This window comes from Ailuropoda melanoleuca, chromosome 3 (assembly GCF_002007445.2).
Source record: "Ailuropoda melanoleuca isolate Jingjing chromosome 3, ASM200744v2, whole genome shotgun sequence".
NCBI classification, from domain to species: Eukaryota; Metazoa; Chordata; class Mammalia; order Carnivora; family Ursidae; genus Ailuropoda; species Ailuropoda melanoleuca.
In genome coordinates, this window is record NC_048220.1 from 130,941,107 (window position 1) to 130,963,541 (window position 22,435).

The window sequence follows — 22,435 nt, forward strand, 5'->3', positions numbered from 1 at the left end:
GTTCATTTTATCTTTTGTTTCTCTTGCCTTTGGAGATGTGTCATGAAAAAGGTTGCTTTGGCCGATGTCGTGGAGGTTGCTGCCTGTGTTCTCCTCTAGGATTTTGATGGATTCCTGTCTCACATCAAGGTCTTTCATCCATTTGTAATTTATTTTTGTGTATGGTATGAGAAAGTGGTCAAGTTTCATTCTTTTGCATGTAGCTGTCCAATTTTCCCAGCACCATTTATTGAAGAGACTGTCTTTTTTCCACCGGATGTTTTTTCCTGCTTTATCAAAGATTAGTTGCCCAAAGAGCCGAGGGTCCATTTCTGGGTTCTCTATTCTGTTCCATTGGTCGATGTGTCTGTTTTTGTGCCAGTACCATGCTGTCTTTGTGATCACAGCTTTGTAGTACAGCTCGAAATCCGGCATTGTGATGCCCCCAGCTTTGTTTTTCCTTTTCAACAGTTCCTTGGAGATTCGGGGCCTTTTCTGGTTCCATACAAATTTAAGGACTATTTGTTCCAGTTCTTTGAAAAATGTCCTCGGTATTTTGATCGGGATAGCATTGAAAGTGTAGATTGCTCTGGGTAGTATGGACATTTTAACTATGTTAATTCTTCCGATCCATGAGCATGGAATATTTTCCCATCTTTTTATGTCTTCCTCAATGTTTTTCAAGAGTGATTTATAGTTTCTAGAATATAGGTCCTTTACGTCTCTGGTTAAGTTAATTCCAAGGTAACGCATGGTTTTTGGTGTTATTGTAAATGGGATGGATTCCCTAATTTCTCTTTCTTCAGTCTCGTTATTCGTGTATAGAAATTCAACAGATTTCTGAGTATTGATTTTGTATCCCGCCACCTTACTGAATTGTTCTATAACTTCTAATAGTTTGGGAGTGGATTCTTTTGGGTTTTCCATATAGAGTATCATGTCATCTGCAAAGAGAGACAGTTTGACTTCTTCTTTGCCGATTTGGATACCTTTGATCCCTTTTTATTGTCTGATTGCTGTTGCAAGGACTTCTAGTACTATGCTGAATAATAGTGGCGAGAGTGGGCATCCTTGTCGTGTTCCTGATCTTAAGGGAAAGGCTTCCAGCTTTTCCCCATTGAGAATAATGCTTGCAGTAGGCTTTTCATAGATGGCTTTTATGAGATTGAGAAATGTACCCTCTATTCCTACACTCTGAAGGGTTTTAATCAGGAAAGGATGCTGTATTTTGTCAAATGCTTTTTCTGCATCAATTTGAGGATCGTATGGTTCCTGAGTCTTTTCTTGTTGATATGATGTATCACACTGATCGATTTGCAAATGTTGAACCACGCTTGCATCCCAGGTATGAATCCCACTTGGTCATGATGGATAATCCTTTTAATGTACTGTTGGATTCTATTAGCAAGGATCTTGTTGAGGATTTTGGCATCCATATTCATTAGAGAAATCGGTCTGTAATTCTCCTTTTTGAGGGGGTCTTTGCCTGGTTTGGGGATCAAGGTAATATTAGCCTCATAGAATGAGTTTGGTAGCTTTCCTTCTGTTTCTATTTTTTGAAATAGCTTTAGGAGAATAGGTATTATTTCTTCTTTGAATGTTTGGTAGAATTCCCCAGGAAAACCGTCTGGGCCTGGAGTTTTATTATTTGGAAGGTTGTTTATCACTGACTCAATTTCTTCATAGTTAATTGGCCTATTTAAGAAATCTATTTCTTCCTGTTTCAGTCTTGGTAGTTTATAGGTTTCCAGGAAGGCCTCCATCTCTTCCAGATTGTTTAGTTTTTTGGCATATAGNGTGAATCCCACTTGGTCATGATGGGTAATCCTTTTAATGTACTGTTGGATTCTATTAGCAAGGATCTTGTTTAGGATTTTGGTGTCCATATTCATTAGGGAAATCGGTCTATAATTCTCCTTTTTGAGGGGGTCTTTGCCTGGTTTGGGGATCAAGGTAATATTAGCCTCATAGAATGAGTTTGGTAGCTTTCCTTCTGTTTCTATTTTTTGAAATAGCTTTAGGAGAATAGGTATTATTTCTTCTTTGAATGTTTGGTAGAATTCCCCAGGAAAACCGTCTGGGCCTGGAGTTTTATTATTTGGAAGGTTGTTTATCACTGACTCAATTTCTTCATAGTTAATTGGCCTATTTAAGAAATCTATTTCTTCCTGTTTCAGTCTTGGTAGTTTATAGGTTTCCAGGAAGGCCTCCATCTCTTCCAGATTGTTTAGTTTTTTGGCATATAGCTGTTGATAAAAGTTTCTAATAATCCTTGCAATTTCAATGGTGCTGGTCGTGACCTCTCCCTTTTNGTATTGGCCTCATAGAATGAGTTTGATAGCTTTCCTTCTGTTTCCACTTTTTGAAATAGCTTTAGGAGAATAGCTATTATTTATTCTTTGAATGTTTGGTAGAATTCCCCAGGAAAACCATCCAGGCCTGGAGTTTTGTTATTTGGAAGGTTGTTTATCACTGACTCAATTTCTTCATAGTTAATTGGCCTATTTAAGAAATCTATTTCTTCCTGTTTCAGTCTTGGTAGTTTATAGGTTTCCAGGAAGGCCTCCATCTCTTCCAGATTGTTTAGTTTTTTGGCATATAGCTGTTGATAAAAGTTTCTAATAATCCTTCCAATTTCATTGGTGTTGGTCGTGACCTCTCCATTTTCATTCATAATTTTAATAATTTGGGTACTTTCTCTTTTCTTTTTGATAAGTCTTGCCAGTGGTCTGTCAATTTTATTGATTCTCTCAAAGAACCAGCTTCTAGTCCTGTTGATCTGCTCTACTGTACTTTTGGTTTCTAATTCATTGATTTCTGCTCTAATCTTGGTCAATTGCTTCCTTGTGAGTGAATTAGGCCTGTTCCTCTGTTGCTGCTCCAGCTTCTTGAAGTGAGAACATAGAAACTGCATTTTAGATTTTTCTATTCTTTTGAGTGAGGCTTGGATGGCTATGTATTTCCCCCTTAGGACTGCCTTTGCAGTATCCCATAGGTTTTGGACCATTGTGTTTTCATTCTCGTTGGTCTCCATAAATTGTTTAAATTGTTTTTTGATTTCCTGGTTTATCGAGTCATTCTTGAGCAGGATGGTTCTTAGTCTCCAAGTGTTTGAGTTTCTTCCAGGTTTTTCCTTGTGGTTGAGTTCCAATTTCAGAGTGTTGTGGTCTGAGAATATGCAGGGGATAATTTCAATCTTTTGGTATCTGTTGAGACCTGTTTTGTGTCCCAGAACATGGTCTATTATTTTGTGATCTTTAAAGAACCAGTCACACACTTTCTGGCAATTAACCAAAAGCTAACTTTGAATCATGTTAACCCTTGAAATTAAAATATCAATGTGTGTATACTAATGGTCTGAGATATCTGGGCAAAAAACACATTAAGTCAGAGGGAATATATCCTCTTATTCATAGTCAATATTTGGAAACATTTTTTTAAAGATTTTATTTATTTATTTGACAGAGCGAGAAGGAGTGAGCGAGGGAACACAAGCAGAGGGAGTGGGAGAGGAAGAAGCAGGCTTCCCACTGAGCAGGAAGCCCTATTTGGGGCTGGATCCCAAAACACTGGGATCATGACCTGAGCTCAAGGCAGACACTTACTTAACGACTGAGCCACCCAGGCTTCCCTGGAAACATGTTTTAAATGTAGTTTCCACACTTGATCAAAGTCGACCAGGACTGTGAGGAGAAAAGACAATATAAATAAAACCACTAAATCAATAGACACTAGAATTGGACCTAAAGGGGTTTCAGATGCTGGAGTTATTAAGGAGATAAAATATGAGATAAAGATTTTGTAAGTGACTGAAATGTAAAAGAGTGTATGAATATTTTAAAAGAAGCATTCTTTTAATAATAAAATAAAAATTCTTATCTTGAAATAATGATGTTATAGAAACAAAAACTGAGTGAAAATTTGAGGGTACACCAGCCTCAGTAGGAATACTAAAGGTGGAGAAATAGGAGGGAAGAGAGAAGGACATTGAGACAGTGTAAGGGAAAAAAAGCAAAAAACAAAAAACACAGAATCAAATTAATAACAATGGAAATGGTAACTATGTCAGTAAAGTTAAATTAGTTATGACTGCATAATATCCTGTGGAAATTAAATAAAATATTTAGTATTGAAATACAGAATTTCAGTACCATATAATTTAATAGAGTGGGCTAGACATACAATTTTTATGGTCCTTGCATTGTCCGGCAAAAAAGTGAACGCACCAGCAAGCATTGGGTTTGACAAACTAGAAATGCATATTTAATTGTAATAAGAAAAAAATAACTCTCAAAAAATATGTAAGTTACAAGCCAATAAAAAGGACATGATATAGCAGGAAATACTAATAACTTATAGTCGGTGTAAACTATAGAAACAAGAGACATATTTGCTCTATCAACATATATATTCTTATTCATTACAAAATTTAAAAGATTAAAAATTATAGTTATATAATATCTAATATGTATATATATTTCCATATAATAAGGTATATTCAAAATCATATACATATTTTCTATAATCAATATCAATTATATATATATATTATCTATATTAATATTTTCTCTTGAGAAAAGCTGGCTTGCCAAAATAACTGCAGGACACACAGAAATCAAGTCAAATTTCTGTTTCTGTTAATTTTGCTGGACACCGGAATAAAAAATATCCAGGAATCAATATGCTGTTTGATATAATAAAACTCAAAACTGCTTTCTGTACTTGTACAACATAAAGGTTGACACACTGATTAATATCAGAGCCTTCATCAATTGTTATGAAGAGGAGCTGAAACTGAATCACTTGAATGATAGAGCAATTGCTAAACATCATTTCAGGGCATACTGGAGATTGGACACCTTTTCCGAAGCTGGAGTTAGTGCCATTTTCTCTCGCATCTGAGGCCAACATTTTTTTAAATCTTTGCTCTATGTAATTGGTTGCATATTTCATTTAATTTCCATGCCGAAAGTCCACACTCCATACATTCGAATATCATATGTATCAAGAAGTTGGGAAAAACAACAGGATTTTTTCATCATGTTTCACTGTAAGCCTAGTGGTTCCACTTCCTTGACTAGATATTCTAATCTTCAAAGGGGTAATTTAACAAAGCATACTATGTATGAGTTTTTCGGACAGTATAAAATCTTCGAATCTTGGACAGTCACAGTGTAGACTCCACCTCTATTTCTTTGTGGATATTGCTCTGGTCAAGGTCAACAGTGTCTTATATGCTTCTAAATCAATAATACTTTTGAGTTCTCATATTGCTTGAGTTTTCAGCACCAATCAGCAATTCTGACAACTACCTCAAAACATTCTCTTTCCCATGTCTCTGACAATCTAAATATCATTTTTTTCCCTCTCTAGATGACAAAAACATTTCTCTCTGGGTCAGTACTTTCTCTAAGTCCAATGCTTAGGACAGTGTCCAGGCACACAATGTTCTAGATACATACATACATATAGTAGTTTCTGAATGAATGAACAAACGAACGAATGAATGAATGAAAGTAACTCTTTGACATCTACTTTTGGATAAATGGCAGATATCTTCAGTAAAAAGTCCAAAAATATATAGTAATCATACTTTGTAAACCATGACTTGCCTTTTCTAGGCAATACAAATGCCACAATACATTCAAATTCTTAATTAAAAAAATGAGTCATATCTATTCCTTTTTGCCTATCATGCCTCCACATTTACCCTCACATGAAATATTATATATTCAACTTAATGTACATTATTTTTCAATGTTTATTTTAGTAAATTTACTAAATATTTTTCTTTTTTTATAATCATATTTTTATTGTATTATGTTTGTCACCATACAGTACATCCCTAGTTTTTGATGTAAAGTTCAATGATTCATTACTTGCATATAACACCCAGTGTGCCATGCAATATGTGCCCTCCTTAATACCCATCACCAGCTTATCCCATTCCCCCACTCCCCTCCCCTCTGAATGGAACATAAGAAGTAGGAAGGTCAGTACTAAATATTTTTCTATTACAGTAAGAACATTTAACATGAGATCTACCCTTTTAACAAATTTTTGATTGTACAAATGGTATTATGAAATATAGCCCTAATGTTGTATAGCAGATCTCTAGGATTTATTCATCTTGTACAACTGAGACTTTATATTGGTTGGATAGCAGCTCATTTCCTTCTCTTCTCAAGCCTTGGCAGCCACCATTCCACTCTTTGCATCTATAAGTTTGACTATTTCCTCTTTTTTTTTAAAGACTTTATTTATTTATTTAACAGAGAGAGAGATAGCCAGCGAGAGAGGGAACACAAGCGGGGGGAATGGGAGAGGAAGAAGCAGGCTCATAGCGGAGGAGCCTGATGTGGGGCTCGATCTCATAACTCCAGGATCACGCCCTGAGCCGAAGGCAGACGCTTAACCGCTGTGCCACCCAGGCACCCCTAAACACCTCTTCTAAGTGTAATCATATTGTATTTGTCCTTGTGTGACTGGCTTATTTCACTTAGCATAATGCCCTCAAGGTTTATTCATGCTAATAAAGATCCAGGTTTATCCATATTTCATTTTTGATGGCTCAATAATATTTTAATGTCTGTATTTACTACATTTCCTTTATCCATCCGTCAGTGGACACTTGAGTTTTTCCATATCTTGACTACTGTGAATAATCCTGGAGTAAACATAAGAGTGCAGATAGCTCCACATTCTGATTTCAGTTATTTTGGATACTTGAAAGTGGGATTGCTAGATCATACTGTGGTTCTATTTTTATTTTTTTTTTGAGAAAACTCCATACTATTTTCTATAGTGGCTGTACTTTTTTGCGTTCCTTTCAACAATGCACAAGGATTCTAATGGCCATCCTAACAGGTGTGATGTGGTATATCACTTTGGTTTCAATCTGCATCCACTGATGATTAGTAATTCTGAGCATTTTTTAATCTGTTGGCAATTTAGATGTTTTCTCAGAAAAACATCTAGTCCATTGCTCATTTTTAAATCAGGTTATTTTATATAAATACACAAATATACATATACATGCATATGTTTATGCACGCTATTGAGTTGTAGGAGTTCCTTTTGTATTTTGAGTATTAGCCCATTACCAAATATGTACTGTGCAAATATATTCTCCTGCTTTTGTAGGGTGTTTTTTGAGCGTTTATTTTCTCTTTGTTGTGCAGAAGCTTTTTAGTTTGATGTAATACTACTTGTTTATTTTTTCTTTGCTTGCCTGCCATTACTTAACATGTTTTTAACATGTATACGTTTTGTTTCACCTGTGTACTGTATTGCAAGATCTATGTTCTTTAGAGTAAAATAACTTGCTTATTTTTGGTTTTACAAGGAGAATTTCAACTTAGACAATTTTAGTTTCAAGTAAAACCTAGAGCAAAGTAGAGATATGAACAGTAGTGCTTATAATATGATCTTTATTTTATAATTAATCATCTATATCTTACCAACTTCCAATATGTACACAGGCACATCAAGACTTTTTTTTTTTAATAGGGCATGGTAGGTTGACCTAGTAATTCATTCAATAGTACTTTTCATCATCAGATACTCTTGTCAAACATTAGGGACCCCACTATGAACTAGAAAAGATGTCGTCTCTGTCATTAAAGTACTTCTTTTCTACACTCGTTGAGCAATAAGATATACAAGGAATACTGTTATCCAGCTTTCACCAAAAATTCCCATTGGATAACCTTAGCTGTCATGCTATCCTTAAAACAGATTTGAAATAATGTAGTGCAATAGTGACAGCTCAGATATGGTTCCAATTCACAGTTTCATTATGTGATCCAGAGCTATCATTGCTGCCACAGGACTTCGTATGGAACCCCAGAAGTCATTTTGTAAAGGACTCAATTATCTCTGCATGATGTGGTCCCAAATAATTAACATAACCTCTAACCAAAGAATTTTGATCCTTTTCCATGAAAAAATTAGATGCTCTTGGCAGGGTGTGCTGCTTACAATGTGCTTTTTATATATATATAGTTTATGGCTAATTTCCACATTGTCAGGCAAAACATCTAGCCAATATTTTCAAATGAAAAATTCCCTATTCAGCTTCATGCAATGAAGCCAACATTTTCACAACTTTTCTGGAATAACAATGTGTGTGCTCCACAAAAACAACCCCTTTTAGGAAAACTCTGACTATTGATGATATGTGAATAACTTAAATACATCAGACAGATTTTCTCTTGATCATAGACCTGAACATCCAGTTTGAGACCGATTGTTTATCTCTATTATCTTCACTTAGTCATGGAAGTTAATAATTTTGAGAAATGGATTAAATGATTGTTGAAACATTATTTTCAGTGTGTCAGCACCAGTATAAAATTTTGTAATTTTTTTGAAATTTTGATAAAAGCTAACAATGTCACAAATCATAAGAAAATATGTTGTCCCTTTAACGTCTCTAGAGGTCGGTTACATTGTTGTTTTGACTACTCAACAATGACATGGCACAATCACATCTATGTCATTCTTGTGAACGTTCTTCAAACAAAAACTGGTTTGTCTTCACTTTAGTGTATATAATTGTAAGAAAAGGCAGAGTATAAAGTTGACCACCTTAGAACTTTGCCTTGGGAAATATTTTTTCAACAGATAATAAAGATGCTACAGCTGCTTTTTCCTCACTACTAGCACTAAATTATAAGTATGCTTTATACAGGGCAGTATAAAAGTGGAGTGAGATTATTACTATTTTCAACTAATCATGATTCATCACTTGGGACCCTGGCAGGTCATTATCTTCTTTGAGATCTAGATATTTCGTGTATTTTTTTTTTGAATAAAATGGAATACCATTGCCTGGTAAAAACTAAAGGGAGGGCAAGTGAGGATAATAGATATTGAACAGTATTTTCTACAAGCATAAAATATAGGACTGGCTAAAGCTTTGGGCATTCCTCCCCCAAGTTCAAGAAAAATGAAAGTGATTATAACCTCCAGGACTATTTAGGATGTGATATAATTAAGAGAAACAAACTGAGGGCCTCAGAGGGGAGGGGAGTGGGGGAATGGGATAGACCGGTGATGGGTAGTAAGGAGGGCACGTATTGCATGGTGCACTGGGCGTTATATGCAACTAATGAATCATCGAACTTTACACCGGAAACCGGGGATGTACTGTATGGTGACTAACATAATATAATAAAAAATCATTAAAAAAAAAAGATTATGCCTTTTTTTTTCTGTAGAGATTTGGAGTTTGTATAAATGTTAAAGGTAAAACATAAAGATAGTCGTGGCAATTTGTAATTCTTTTTTTTAAGATTTTATTCATTTATTTGACACAGGGAAAGAGAGCATAAGCAGGGGGAGTGGTAGGCAGAGGCAGAAGCAGGCTCCCCGAGGAGCAGGGAGCCTAATGCAGGCTCCATCCCAGGACCATGGGATCGTGACCTGAACTGAAGGCAGACGCTTAACTGACTGAGCCACCCAGGCACCCCTGGAAATTTATAATTCTTAAGATTAGTGAATAATATCATTCCCCAGTTTGGCAAACTTTTGTTTATAGATTATAAATTTTAAAAGTTTTAAACAGTAGGTTTCTACTTTATGCCTCAGCACAGCTATAAAAATGAGGTATTGTTTTTAAGGAACAGTGTTGTATGTTTATTTGGATCTACTTATGATTTTTGAATTTTACTTGCTCTACTGGCCCAAGAGTAGACAGTTTGTAATGTTTGTAACTATAGTTATTCACTATTCATTAAATTTTTATACTTTTTTCTTTATGCAAACTAAAATTTCCCATAAATTAGAAAAGAGTGTGCAAAATGTAAGAATGCTTACCATTTCCATTGATGAGTCTGATAAATGCCATTTTTTCTAGTAGTAATAAAAATGATGAATCACTTTTGAAGAAATACTAAATAAGAATGGTTACTTATGAAATCTTAACACAATTGCTTGTTTTAAAATAACTATGCATTTTCATTGAATATGCATCATTGTTTTATGATAGTCTCTTCCATCTCATATTTTAATGCACAAAAGTAATTGGGATGGTTTTTAGAAATGTGAAATCTGGGCCACCACTAGCAGAGTTTATGATTCAGTAGATCTAGGATGGTAATATGGAATTTGACCTTTTTAATTAGTCTTCCTATGAAAAACCATTTCAGTCAACTTGTTATTTTGTATTCTTGGTCAACTGCTGCATCAAACCTATGTAAGATTTCCTGAAGTCTTTCAAGTATATATCCTGTTATTCCTACTTGTGTATCATTGAAATACAACACTAATTACCCCCCCATCCCACATATCCACCCCTCATCAACAGAACCCATGTAAGAAGGAAAGTTTTATATATATATGAGGGTATGTGTTTGCTGGTATGTGTTAAGACACCAGATAATCAAATCAGCGCATGCTATTTCATAGGGAACAAGGTTGGTTACAAGAATGAGTCTAGAACCTCATTTTTAAAAATGAGGAAAATTCCAATGGGATTTGGAAACAAGTTTCTTCAACTCTTTAAGGAGAAAAATAGGAAGTAATAGCTGGACCATATCACCTTCAGCCCTGGGTAAGCAGTAGGCACTAATTGAGGGCAGAGGCTTTGAGATCACAGGGGGTGGGAAGGTCGGGGAGTGGGGGCAGAGCTAGAATGCAGATCTAAGCAAAACTGATCACCACCATAACTGCAGTTTTCAATTGCATAAGCTAATAAATTCTCTTACTGTTTGTCATTTTGAATTGTGATTTATATTACATGTGGTTAAAACCATCTTAACTGATTGACTATCTAGAGGATTCTATGCACTGTATTCTGTGATAGTTCTCACAAGTCCAGTCTTATATATTTAGCTTGTTGTATAATATATAGATGCTGAATGCTCATAGGTGCCTCAAAAACATGTCCAAAGCCATTCTTAATTCCCAGTCTGCTCTTCCTTTTATATCCTCATGATAGCACATGCCATGTGAATCCCTTAGGAATTAAAGCCAGAAATCTGCAAGTCATTTTCAACGCATTTAGATTTTATTCTCTATACCCTGTGGCATTCTAGTAAATGTTTAACAACTAGTTCTACAGATAAAGGAAAGTTTTGATTTGAATCTTTTTCAAATTTGTAGGATGTAAATACTCCCACAGCGGCTGATTTTAATCTACCAACATTGTCAATTTTCTCTTTTGCCAACTGTAACCAAAGCATTTGAAGATAGTGTAGGGATTCTCAGAGGGTGGTCCCTGGATCAACAATATCAGAATCTTCTGTGAACTCATTATAAATGCAAATTTTTCAGCCCTGACCCGACATACTGAAGAAAAAACAAAAACAAAAAAACCTCTCTGGTGTCTCGTAACCTGCGCTTTAAAAAGCTCATCTGATGATTCTTCTTTGTGATCCATTACCCACTGAAAAATTTGTTACAGTAGTAGATAGGCAAGAGTTCTCCAGAGAAACAGAACCGGTAAGGGGGGTGTGTGTGTGTGTGTGTGCGTGTGTGTGTGTGTGTGTATATGTGTGTGTGTGTGTGAGATTTTTTTTTTTAAGATTTTATTTTTTTAATTGGGGAAGGAGGGGCAGAGGGAAAGGGAGAAGGAGAGGAATCTCAAGCAGACTCTGTGCTGAGCATGGAGCCTGATGGGGGCGGCTCGATCTCATGACCCTGAGACCATGACCTCAGCCTAAATCAGTCAGATGCTTAACCGACTGAGCCACCCAGGTGCCCCAAAGAGATTTATGTTAATGAATTGGCTCATATGATTGTGGGAGTTGGCAAGTCCTAAACATGAAGGACAGGCCAGTAGGCTGGACTCTCAGGAAAGATTGTGATGCAGTCTTGAAGCTGAATTTCTTCCTTTCTGGGGAAATTCAGCTGTTGCTTATGAGATTTCAACCAATTGGATGAAGCCCACTCATATACAAAGAGTAATCTCTTCTACGTAAAGTCAGTTGACTAGAGATGTTGACCATATCTACAAAATACCTTCTTGTCAACATGTAGATCTCTTTTTGATTAAATAACTGCGTCCTATAGCCTAGCCAAGTTGGCACCTAAGATTAACCATCACAACCAGCTAGCGTTAAGTAATAGAATCATTTTACTCTTGTGCTCCTCATGAGATATGTATGTACGTATTGTGGTTCCTAGAGTGTGTTAAGCTTTTTTGTGTGTTAAGACGTTATATATGGTTCACTTGTAATAGTTTCCTTCTTAATTCTTTACCTAATTCCCATTCAACTCCTATTTCTTCTTAAGTGTTATTTGCTCAGAGCAGTTTGCCTAACTCTCCATTTAATTAGACACTTCATTTTATTTTTATTAAGAATACTTTAATTATGTAGTTATATATATGTTTATGCATTAAATGTTTAATTTTACAACTACTCTGGAGGCTGAATGAGAGCAGGAAACACATCTCTTTATATGACTTACATTTAGTATCACCTTTAATTATTGTACTTAATGGGGAGATATCATCCTTTTATTTTCTGAGTGAGGGGACTAGCTCTTCGGGGGTTACATAGCACAATTAGCTGAGGTGTTTGCTCTGGGAATTGGGAATACACAATGGGTAGTGGATGAAATGCCAACTATAACCACATGACCAGTTACAGAAGTGAAGACTGCAATTGTCATGAGTATTTCTTATTTATTTTATTATGAATATATTTGTGTGTATATATTAAGCAAATACCTTTGTTTTCTTCCCTCTCTTTTCCCGTCATCATGTAACATATGATGTACTGACTTTATATGATCATATTTAGGTATGTTGGTATGGTTTTTGCTGTGTACAGGATAGTTGTAGCATGTTAGATGAAATATGATAAGGTATAACCTTATTGTCTTTATCTGGGGTTTAAATATGGTTGAAGAAGATGCATATGGTTAATAACTGGACAAAGGATGGGCTTAATGGTGGTTAATTTTATTTGACAACTTGGCTGGGCCGAGATAATTGGTCAATCATCATACTGTTGTTTTTGTTTTTGTTTTTTTTTTTAAGATTTATTTATTTAAGAGAGAGAAAGAGAACACACAAGCACAGGGAGGGAAAAAGGAGAGGGAGAGAATCTCAAGCAGAGATCTGACTCCTGCTGAACACAGAGCCTGATGTTGGGCTAGATCTCACCACCCTGAGATCATGACCTGAGCCAAAATCAAGAGTTGTCCACTTAACTGACTGAGCCACACTGGCACCCTAATTCTGGATGCTCCTTGAAACTGTTTTTGGATGTGATTAACATTTAAATTAGTGAGCTCAAGTAAAGTAGATTGTCCTCCATGATATGGGGGCCTCATCCAATCAGTTGAATGCCTGAATATAGCAAAAATACCTCCACCAGGCAGGAAGGAATTCTGCACCAGGTGTCCTTCAGATAAGAACTGTAACATCAGCTCTCCCAGATCTCTGGCCTGCTGGCCATTTTGATAATTTTGAACTCCCAAGTTCCAAAATCACATGATTCAAACCCTTAGAATAGATCTCGTGATATTTTCTATTTCTCTAGTAGACCCTAATACAAATTTTGTAATGCAGAGTTTTGCAAAACACCTGAAATTACATATATGAGCAGATGTGTAAATAACTAGGAAGATGGCAATAGTTTCTTTAGTTACTCAACCTGGTTTGTGATCTAATGAAGTTTAAGAACCTCAGCTAGGATTCCTCTCTATTTAGCAACCTATTATGTCAGTAAACCTCAAAGGCAAGTTGCTATAGGCTGAACTGATCTGAACTGTACAATCTCCAGTGTATGATTTATCTAATTGAAACAATGGCTATAACTGGGTAGTACTTTTTAAGACCAATGAAGCCTTTCTTCATTGTGATTTTAAAAGGACGTGGGGCCTGCACATCCTTCAGTCACAGAACACTTTTGACCTCAGTGTCCTGAATGGAAACACTAGGGAAAGAATTGATTCACCTACTCACATAGTTCCATTGACTTTTCAAATATGAAAAATAATTTTTATGTATGGGACATGTGAAAGCCATAATTATGGGGAAAAAATCTCTAAATCTGTAAAATGAGTGTGTAAGTGTATAGAACACACCTTAAGGTAAAATTATAATATTTATCTATGAAAGATAAGCATGCTGGTGAATCACCAATATTATTTTTTATGGTTCTAAATATTCAAAACACAAACTTTGTAGGCATCCATTAAAGACAAGACAAAAGGAAGAAATGAAAGAAGAGAAACAGGTAAATTTGTATATATCTAGTATAACTATTTTACATATTTAGTACCTAAAATAACTATGAATAGTAACACAGCATCCAAAAAAGGCTCAGATCTCTATCAATCTGATAGCTAGAAAATGGTTCTCCTATCAAGTCCACAGAGTTCTTTCAGAATATTTCCCAAGGCAATACCTCAATGGTACTGTGGACTAAGTCCTGTGCATTAGGTTCTTTCAGTCCAGCTTCATCATACCACCTCTTGTATGAACCACTTCACTCCCATCACATGCTAAAAATAAATTGTCATCTGTGATCTAGTAGAAACAAGTATGTGTGGTTTGACTCTTCCATGGAGACAATTTAGAGTCAACAGACAGAAATGTTATGATGAGTTTTGTATAAATTTTGCTCTCAAATTTTATTTTTTGAAGAACTTCTGAAGTGTATGTTCTTTGTCTTTTCGTATTGGAAATAACACATCTATGCAGAGAATAACATCTCTTTCTTGCCTATCAAACCACAAGTTAAAGGAATTATCCCATATTTTGTTCCATGTGTTATAAATAAACCATTATAAGAAATTCATTTTTCCTTTTTTATAGAAATAATTCAAATGAAAACACAACTTTACAAGTATCTTCATTTCCCTTGTTCATTTTGACAGGCTATTATTCACCTGCGCTTGTGTTTTCTTTTCCTTTATTTGTCACAGGAATCCAAAAGGGGGGGGCTTTAATATGATATTGTTTAGTATTTCTTTGAATATAGTCTTTCATAATCAATCAAAGGTTCATATTCTTTCCAGAATCAAAAGTCAAAATTTGTGTTAAGTTGGAAGAATAGAAGAAAAGAAGCCAACTACGGGATTACAAAAGTGAATCTGATAATTTATTGAAATGTTTAAAACTTTTGCACCCATGCATAAGCTTTCTGCTTGTTCAGTATAAACACCACTTCAGTCAGAAATTATTCTTTGAATACATTTATTAGTCTTGGGCCAATTAAAAACTTTCATAAGAAAAATGATGTTATGGTTGAAAATGTGTCTTTCTCTTATTCACCTTATTCTTATTTATAAACATTTCTCAGAGAATCTAAATAATGATCACATCTTTCAGGATAAACTTGAAAATTTTTAAAAGACAATTTTTATGTATCTCTATTTTATTTGTATAACTACATGATTGTGATATAAATGTTGATTCTAGGAAACATTTCAAAGGGAGGGTTTTTCATGATTTACTTCAAATTTCTGAAATGTAACTGTAAGGAAAATAAATTTGCAGTGGAAATTATCAGATCACAAATAAACACAAAAAACCAACTTGAACTAATAGATGTAGTATGTAAATCTAATTAAAGGAAATAACTGTGAATTATCAGCTTTCAATCAAAGTGAGTGAATAACGGACAATATAGAAAAGAGCTTAATGATTTTCTGGTTCAATGGTCAGAATTTCCTTAAAGTGATGATAATAATTTTGATATGGTTTATTATAAACTATACTTATATTTCTATTTTACTCTCAATTTTTCCTTCTCTCAAATTTAAATCTAACTATATCATAATCAGCACTTCAATACGATACTTAAATACCCACTTTTAGAATATACCTGCTATAAACATTGCCTCATCACATTTGAATGTTACATATACTGCACTACAAAAATTTTTAAAGACTTTCATCTTCCTTTCTTACTCACTTCATCTTTTATTTGGGGGAAATATTGCACTGGATAAATGGCCTGTTTTCTTATATGGAGTGGTTTTCTTGAGCCTATATTTATTTAGTGTTTTATCATGTAGCATTTATTTACTTCTTTGTTGTTCTTCATGTTGAGTGAAACATTTTTGAGTTTGATGATGTATTATAATTCTACATACCTAGGAAATCACTGTGTTACTCAGGATACATCCATTTCGATAAAAGAAGGTTCCTTTCTATTCCTTTTTAGTTAAACTTCCCTAGAAATTTCGTCATCAGATTCGCTTTCTTTTGAAGTTTACATAAATTATATCATGCTATACGTGCCTCATTTTTGTTACTCAAAAGTTTTGGTAATACTGAAAAAGAGTTTTCCAAAATATTTGTAGAAATTTTTACTCTCACCAGGAATGTATAAGACAAGTTGGCCTACATCTTTCATAGTAGTATTTTCAGCCTTTTTAATTTCAGACAATTTGATGTGGGGGAAGGGTACAGTAGAATTATATTGTGTTGGTAGTTTTGTTATCCTTGATGGATAATGATGTCAAATATATTCCACTGATTTGGCATCTAAATATTTTGGGGGTATTTTGATTTATTTTTTACTAATGCTTCTTAAATTATTTATTAGGTTGATTATATTTTTTCTTATTGGTTTGCATGAATGGCTTACCTATCATGGGTACGATATTTCAGATATAAGTATTGGAAAATCTTCCACCAATCTGTGGCTTGTCTTACACACTCACTACTTTAATTCTGTTTTTTGGGAAGCAGGAATTCTTAAATTTAGTGTAGTTTAATTTTTTTTTTAATTTAGAGACTTTTTAACAGCTCTTTTTAGGTCTAATTTAGACAAAATAAAATTAATCCATTTAAAATTTATAGCTTGCTGAGTCTTTTTTTAAGTTTTTTTAAAAATCCAATTAGTTAACGTACAGAGTAATATTTATAACTCGTTGAATCTTAGCCAGTTAGCCATATAACCCAAATCACTAAGATCTATCATATTTTTGTCACTCACAGTGTTCCCTCATACTCCAGGGCGGTCAATTCATTACAAACACTTACAGTCTAGGCAAAGACTAATCTGTTTTCTATCAATGTAGTTGTATTTTGTTTAGAAAGCAAACAAAATTTTGCTTGGGGTAATTACAAATAATGCTATCAGAATACATTCATCAAAAGTCTTTTGTGATGTATAATTTCATTTATTCTAGAAGAATGTAAAAAGTTGCAAGGCTTTTCTAATCATATTATAATGAATGCTTAGCTTTATAAAGAACTTCCAAACTCATTTCAGAGTAGTTGCACCATTTTGCATTCTCAGCAAAAATGCACAGAATTTCCACATCCTTGCCATTAATATTGTCAGTCGTTTTAATTTTAACCATTATTCTGAAATGCAGTGGTATCGCAATGAAATTTTAATTTCTATTTCCCCGAATACTAATTATATTGAATATCTTTCCATGTGCTTTTTCTCTATTAGCATAGTTTTTCTGTGAAGACTTGTTAAAGCATTTGCCATTCTTTTAATTGGGCTTTTCTCTTCTTTTATCAAGATAAAAATATTGTTTTATTACTTTTTATTTTTGTACTTTCTTGATTGGTTATTTTAAAATTTTAACCAACATTGTTATGTTTTTTTTTTACTTCAACATTTTATATATATTATAAAAACTATATATATATTATATTTATATAAAATTTTAACCAACTTTGTTATCTTTTTTTTACTTAACATTGCATATATATGTGTGATATGTGTGTATACGCACACACACACATTTATTTATTTATTTATTTACGGGCAGAACAAGATTATGGTGAGAGGAAATACTTGTCATCAACTTTTTATTTCAGTAAAAGTATTGATTTTGAATTAAAAAAAGTAAAAAAGAATGGACAATTATTTTAATTTTCTGAATTGTTCAAAAAACCATATTTGACTGTAAGTTGTGTACTAGAAAGCTTTTATTTAAGATAACATGTTTCTAAGATAACATTCCATTTGTCATGATGTATAATTATTTTTACAACTGCTAGGTATGATGTGCTCAGATAACGGTAAGGACTTTTGTAGCTATGTTTATAAGTGGTCTTGCACAGTAGTTTCCTTTTCCTGTAATATATCTCCTGGGTTTTGATTGTAATGTAACATCTTCTATATAAAAGAAAGTGAGTGACTCTCAGAGGGGAGAGGGGTGGAGGATTGGGATAGGCCAGTGATGGGTATTAAGGAGGGCACATATTGAATGGTGCACTGGGTATTATATGCAAATAATGACTCACGGAACATTGCATGTTAACATAACATGCAAATTAAAAAAAATAAAATAAATAGAGTGAGTGAATGCTTCCACTTTCTCTGTTCTCTGATAGTTTATGTAAATTTAGTATTATTTATTCTTTATAGTTTGATAAAATTCACCTGTGAAAACCTGGAAGGCCTAGAGATTTTATCTTGTGAAGGAATATAATTATTAACTTATTTAATTGATTTAGGGCAATTCAAGTTTTCTATTTCTTCTTGAGTCCATTTTAGCACATTGTCACTTTCATTGCCTTTTGTGACTTTATAGAGGATTGCACCCCATAGAGCAGTTTGCTTCACCCAGAACATGAGAGGATGGGGTGGGGTGCAGTGGGGAGAGGGATGGGAAATGTAATTAATCTAGTGAGAAGTTGATCTGGGTTTTGATTTTGTTATTGCTATCATTAAATTCAATACAACACAACCTCAAATTACTCTAGCATTACTTTGTGCCTGTAGTAGGGACTAGTTTGGTTTTTGTTTGTTTGTTTGTTTTGTTTTTGTTTTATTTTTTATATTGAGGGTGTTTTCTCTATTTTCTTCTTCCATCCTTAGCATTAGGCCTTCTATCCATTCCCGTATCTTGGGGAATCTCTCAGTGTTCTTGCCTTTCCCCAGGTGCAGACTGTGCTGGCTTGTTCCTTAGTGGTTACTAGTCTCTGTGTCTCAAGAGGGGAAATTTTCCCATCCTCAAGTGATAGGAAATCTCTAAGCGATCTAAGCTCAATGATTTTTCTTTCTTTTTCCAAGACATAAAAAAGGTTTTGTTTTGTTTTTGTTTATGTTTTTGTTTTTGTTTTTGTTTTCTTTCCTCACTTACACCTGTAGTAAATCTTCAATGCTGCTCTGGGAGCTGCAGTGTTCACTGTTCTTTTTTACTTTAGATTTTAAATATCATGTTTTTTGGGCTTCTTTGTGGTCATTTTTTTTTTCATATACCTTGCCACAGACAGTGATCTATGTGCCCGCGTGTCTTAGAGGTATTTGTATATCCTTGGAATTTAGGATTGTTGGGTGCCTTTCAAACTCAACCCTAATATTTTCAAGGAAAGACATTATATTGTGAATCTCACCCCAAATTTTCTTGCTGACAGAATAAGTGTGATGCTTTTCCCAGCTTTCTACTTCCAAGGGGAAGGAGCAGTCTTTTTATTTTAAATGTATTTCCTCATAAAGTATATCAATGAGTCTTGATTTTGTTATTTGTTTTATAGCTGTCTTACCTCATATTTTAATTCTGTTATTTCTCCTTTTCTGCCTTATTTTTGTTATATAAATATCTTACGATATCATTTTAACTCCATTGACTTTTATCCATTTTTTTGCATTAATTTTGTTGTTGATCTAGGGACTGCAACATGCATCTTTTTATTATTGTAATTCTACTGATTTTAATATAGAACTACTTTTGGTAAGATATAAGAACTTTGAAGTAACATATTTCAATTAACACTCTCTTTCTATGCTATTTATGGTGCATATATATTTCACTTCTGTATGACACAAACGTGGTGTTATAATTTTTGCTTTACATTATCATGTCCTTTACAATATTTAACAGGATTATATATTTATAATAAATAGATTTTTATGTAATATGTAACTCAAAATTATATAATTATTTGTGTGTATATGTAATCTACCATATATTTATCATATGTACTGTTATTCATACATTCCTGTATATCAAATTTACTATCTGGTGTAATTTCCCTTTGGCCTCAAAAATTTTACCTCTTTTTAAAGTATAGCTTGGTAACAATAAATTATGAAAATATCATTATTTCAATTTCTCTTTTGAAGAATAAGTTTACTGAATATAGAAATATTTTTTGGAAGTAATTCTTGTTTCAGCATTTTAAGTACAAATTTTTTTGGCTTCCTTCATTTCTGAAGAGAAGTAAACTTTTATCTGTCCCTTGTTTCCTTGTGTACATGTGTCATTTTCGATCAGTAAGGGTCCCTGTACTTGCTAACTTCTCTGTGGCTCTGAACTCCATCATTTGCCTCATCAAGTTGATAACATTGCTTTTTTTTTTGCCATCTGAGCTGTAGATTAATAGATGAACACAGCAGGGGGAGGTTAAATAACTATGAACTTTCAATTCTAAGTAGATTTAGTAGCAGTCTTTTCAGAATAAAATTTTCGCATTTCTGTCTACATTGGCCCTTTTAATGTGTTTTTCAGATATTTTTAATATTTTTGTCCAGTATTTAATGTATGTTTTCTGAGAGAGAAATTGCACAATATGTCATACCACTATTAGTGGAATGCCCCAAACTTGATTGTATTTTAATTTGGTTCTTTATTTATTTATTTATTTTTGGTCTCCTCAAGCATTAGATAATGATGGTAAACAAAAACAGAAAAGAAAGTTCCCTCAAAAAATATAGGTTTCTATGAATTATAGTTATATCAAAATTTCTGATAAATTATATTGGAGCAATGCATTTTCATTTATCAGGATCCTCCAGAGAAACAGAACCAACCAATTAGCAAAATAAATGTATATGATGTGTATTGGCTTATATGATTATAGAGATAGGCGAGTCCAAATCTGCACAGCGGGCAAGCAAGCTCAAGGCCCAGAGAGTCAATGGTGCAGATGAAGACTGAAGGCAATCTGCTGGAATTCTCTCTCGCTCAGGGAGAGGAGTCTTTTTGTTTTATTCAGGCCCTCAACTAATTGGATAAGGCCCACTGACATTATCAAGGGCGATCTGCTTACTCAGTTTGCCAGTTTAAATGTGGATTTCATCAAAAAACACCCTCCAAGTTAACACATAAAATTAACCATCATGGCATCCTGGTATATTTCATCTAAGATTTATTATTATAATTGAGAGAAACAGGAAAGTTAAAAGCAAGGGAATGGCCAGTTCTGTTGCAAGAAGATTTTACTCTTCCATTCTACTTTGATAAAAATGACCTCCACTCTGTTCACAGATAGTCCGTGATCTTTAGCTTACAATTCTGTAAACTTTTGTTACTTGTGGTGAAAGTACTACTTTAGAATTTTCAAAGGGCTCATAAAATGTTATGAGTCATATGAGTAACATTTAGCAACTCACCCTTTCAGTGGAAGGAATGACTTGGGTAATATAAAGTTTTCTATTTTTTATTTGTAGTAGGTGCCATTATTTAATTAACTTTTTATAAGATATTGATAAATTACAGTAAAGATTTGACAAATAAAATATTCAGTTAATGTTAATTCATTTTTGTTGAAGTCAAGAATCTCAAACTCAAAAATTTCTTCTAAATTTGTTTATATACTTTTAGACAATTAAAATCACTTCTGGTCAGTAATTTTTAGCCATAAATGATTTCTAATCTGTCAGAATAAGTCCAATAATTGAACTAGGAATAGCTTAGAATGAATATAATAATAAATTCTCAGTTATAATGCTAAGGAAAATATATATTGAATTTACATAAATTGAAAACATGTTTTATATTAGATACAGTGCTAGAAAGAATAGTGAATTGCATGTTTAAGAATTAGCTAAGTGAATACACACTAACACACACACACACAATCTAGACATATACCATTCTGAGATCATTAGAAATGCCCTCCTTTTCGATCTAACTTATGTAAGCATATTGTTTTATTTTGAGCAATGGGATTCGAACATTTGAAACAAAATAAATACATTTTTTTCTCTCAATCTGAAAATTTGCACACAACATTAAATGCATATTCCTATAAATTAGTTTTTCTGCTGCTGAAGTTTGTTGCTCCAAGTATCCATGGAGGTTATATCACTTCATCTTAAATGATTCTTCCATGCACTTGCTCATTTTCTTGGCCTAGATACCCTCAAGGGAAACAGTTTTGTATCCCATCCTTTATGTCTTTATTGTAAATAGAGAATACTGACAGTAATTTTATGGTTATGAATTCAACATCTTTGAATGTTAATTGAATAAAATCAATAAGAGATGATTGATTTGCCAAAACTAGCAGTGGGGAATGAAAAAAAACCCTTATATCATTTCCAAGGAGGCAAAGGAGGAGAGCTGCTAATGGAACCTAAAGAGAAAGGTAGCATTCTGGGAGATGGCACCCTGAAAGGAGCTGGGGAAATTCTGCTAGTATCTACCTTTATAGGGAGAGAGAAAGAGAAACATGGATCTAAAATGTCTCTCCTACCAAGCCTACTGAAGAAGGAAGGCAAGGGCATTTAGATGATGTAGTTCATTGAGGTCAGCCTCTTGGACTGATTGCAGGGACAGGGTAAGAAATGCAGTGATA